Below are 3,877 nucleotides of genomic sequence, written 5' to 3' on the forward strand. Positions count from 1 at the left end.
TATAACAATAAGTTAGAAGACTTTAACAAACATGAACACACAAAAAAAATCAGTTTAATATGACACACACAGACATCAACAATCAGCGTATGAATCTCAACAATGGTGACAATCAAAAGCATAGACATAATAAATACATAGACGCCCTATTGGCCGCTGGATCGTACGTCAACGGCGCCGCCATACTGCGGAGGGCAACTTTCCCATACCTCTCATAACGAGATTTTAAATAACTACAGATGGAACTTTTTTGTACACCACATACAAACCACCGAAATCGGTTGATAAATGTAACTTTTTTTTGGTTTTTATACAGAAAAACCGCAGCTCACCTGTTTACTTGCATTTGATTACAGCGCAGTCTTGCCCTCCGCAAAATGGCAGACGCGTTGACGTATCGCAGCAACGTTCCAAAGCGGCCAATAGGGCGTCTATGTATTTATTATGTCTATGATCAAAAGTACCTTGCTGCAATGCATGCTGGGTACCAGCAGAGTACAAAACTCCCAGCATGCATTGCAACATGAATAAATTATGCAGCTGAATTGTCCTATAATTTAGTTTGATTCTAAATATTTGCTTTTATTTTTGCTGTTGGTTTTGTTGTGAATAAGTAGCTTTTCAGTGATGTTCTGAATTATTCTGTTTATCTAAATATTTGTGATTGTCACCATTGTTGAGATTCATACGCTGATTGTTGATATCTGTGTGTGTCAGCATAGGCCAAATTTTATTGTTTTGTGTTTGTTTAAAGATTTAAAACGATTGTTATACTGCTGATCTCATGCTGCAGTAACACAGGGTTTGTGATGTGAATATATTAGAGGAACAACATAATTGTTAGATTATAAATACCTCAGTGAATCAGTCTGCTTCATGATGATTATAAAACCATCAACAGTAAACCATCATCACCTGGGGCCTGTACCATGAAGGTAGCTGAACAAACTCGGGGTTACAGGATTAGTTTTGAGTTGACAAAACCAAACCGATGCGATCAGGCTTTATTGGTACCATGATGCAGCTCATCAACTTTCTCTGTCAACTCAGGCTTTGATCCTCAAGCTATGATTACTCCACGCGCGCGTGCACATAAAAGAGTGACGTCGACACTGAACAACCAATCGCGGGTAGAGCGAGAGGATATATTTTTCCGCGGAGGAGCAAGAGATAATCATTCATAATTACGATGAATTTAAATATGTATTTCAACCTTGAAACAATACGGTCTTTGCCGCCAAAGCAAGAGAAGACTGTTGGAGAAAGATTGCTGATTGTTAATGTGTAAGTTAAACAAATAGCCTACGTTCTATATTTATGTAAAATTATGTATGTATATATGTATGTGTAGCCTATATGTGTAATAGCCAATAGCCTATTTTTATAATATATAAAAAATGTGCATGTATGTAATAAGAAAGATTAATATTCATTGATTTTTAGATGCAACCCCAACTCCAAATGTTCTTGGCAGCAGATAAAGACAAAATATAAAAATATAATTCAAAGTGGTTATTTCAAGGAGTTAATTCAAAGAGTATTTACCATAACCTTTTATTACTTTTGTGAACATTTTATCACACTTGTTTGCAGCAAACAGAAATAAAGAATTAAATTCAGAAAACCAGAATACACTGGCGGAGGAGTTGGCTCTGAGTAGGCAATAAGGGACGGCCGATTATGGATGTGATTACAGGTGCTGTACAATCTGACCCTGGTGCTGGCTCCTCTAAGCAAGTAACACTGGGTACGTGTGCAATACATTACTACTTTTTTTTAAAGTTTTAAATATGGCTGACTGTATGTTCTGCAGGGAAATACAGTGTCCCTGTTGAAGCTAGCACACATTCACACACACACACACACACACACACACACACACACACACACACACACACACACACACACACACACACACACACACACACACACACACACACACACACACACACACACACACACACACACACACACACACACACACACACACACACACAGAGAGGTCAGTATGCAGCAGACAGAACACCAAACCTGCTTTACAACAGTTATGCTTTACATTGGCCTACTTTTATTTATTAGGGTGAAGCAAATGATGAAGACACTCTGTCTGTGTGTTCAGTTGCTGATGTGAATGCCCTGGGCTTTTTATTATGGCAAACATTTGAATGTGTGGCATAAAAAGGGACTGGCCCTTACACATCTCTTTTGTAGGATTTTTCACAACCTGACCCAGAAACTGAGGCCTCTACCTCAATGGGCTTCAGAAGAAATGTGTAAGGATTTAAAACCCTTGACATAAATTACAGTCAGTCCTGTGTTTGTAGGAAGTCAAGGAACTTTTTGTGATTTGATGAGCCTCCAGAAAACTTGTAATGATCATGTTTGTGGTGGAATTATGTTTCAGGTGGAAACAGACTCAGTCATTGGCATCCAAACTTGATCATATGTTCATGACCACAAGTCGTCTGCAGATGAAATGTTTAGTAGATCATTGTTATATCTGTTAAAGTTACTATTAATTTAAAGATTCATCTCACAGAAAATAATCATCTCACATATTCACATCATCTCTACCTGAACATTAAGGCTGTGATAGGACTTCCTATTAACATAATCTGCCTCATGTTCCCCTAGAGCAGTGGAGATTGGAGCAATAGACTGCATACATGTTGCAGTGACTTGGGAATCCTATCATAAGATTATCAGAATAATAATAAAAAAGATTCAAAATAATTCTTAACATGTATTATATTATTTGTGAAATTTGCTTTTTGAGAAAAAAAAAAAGTGTTCATGTGATGTCACTCTATCAATATCTTACCGGCAATTTTATAAAAGCCCTCTTTTATGGACATGGTCGATAAATGTCCGGGGAACATTATTAATTAAACTTTTCATGTACTCCTGCAGAGCGAGGACCACCTTGCGAATGGTTCGACAAACATATGTTTTCCCCCAGCTTCTGTGCGTCATCGTGCAAGAATGTACCACTTGCAAAAAAAATAAAAAATAAAATAAAAAAATGCAACGTAATACAATTTGCGGTACAGTAAGTGCATGAATTTGACGTGTTAAATTCTTTATGTGCGGCTCAAGAAGTTCGCAAAGATAAGACATTCCTTCCGCGGAAAATCTGTATCTTTCATACAAGTATCTATCATAATTATCAGGAAAGGCAAGGGGATTTTGTCTGGCTAAAAACTCGTTCTCTACGAAGTGCTCGTCAAACAATTTGCGCTGAGATGTCCACCGGATTTGGAAGAAAAGTTGAAGTCATTGCAACAGACACTTGGAATAAGTTACGTCACCTATATGTTTCTTTGCTCTCAGCTGATTGGTCAAACTTCAGTCTGAGATCTTGAATCCAGAACATAACCTGCCCCGGAGCAGGTTAGCCGTGCAGCGTAAGATACCATGGCAACGAACACCGATTAAAGCCGAGCTACTTTCATAGTACCTAAAACCCAGGGTTGGCGGAAACTAAGCTGAAACATAGCTGGCTAGCCACCAAATCCGGCTTCATGGTACAGGCCCCTGATCTCATTTCACTTTAGCGTTCTTTGCTGCTGCAAATGTGTTTGACAAACACACTGTCACAGCAGGCAAAAAAACACAATATTAAGAGTTAAGAGCCCAACTAATGGAAACACTAATCACTGTTATGGTGACTTCAAATGAAACGCTGTTGAGGCAAAAACAAGTAACTAACAAAATAGCATCAGGCATAAGAGACATCAGGATTCAAATTGTCCTTAAAAGATATTTATTCTTGCAAGAATGTTCCCAGTCCATCCACAGTCCAGCTGCAGGCGGAGTGAGACCCAGAGCAGAGGTTGACCAGCTACTTTATAGTGTTCTATTCAAAAGCTATCTCCTA

At 38.4% G+C, this 3,877-nt stretch overlaps 1 long non-coding RNA gene across 1 annotated transcript; it reads left to right on the top strand.

Moving 5' to 3' along the window:
* The first annotated feature begins 1,237 nt into the window (after nt 1-1,237).
* On the top strand, nt 1,238-1,847 carry LOC309503874. The gene is made up of 3 exons (XR_014207913.1): nt 1,238-1,284; nt 1,444-1,511; nt 1,594-1,847. It is a non-coding gene; the product is annotated as an uncharacterized lncRNA (long non-coding RNA).
* The last annotated feature ends 2,030 nt before the right edge of the window (nt 1,848-3,877 follow it).

This window comes from Leuciscus leuciscus (assembly GCF_965113295.1).
Source record: "Leuciscus leuciscus genome assembly, chromosome: 1".
Taxonomy (NCBI): domain Eukaryota; kingdom Metazoa; phylum Chordata; class Actinopteri; order Cypriniformes; family Leuciscidae; genus Leuciscus; species Leuciscus leuciscus.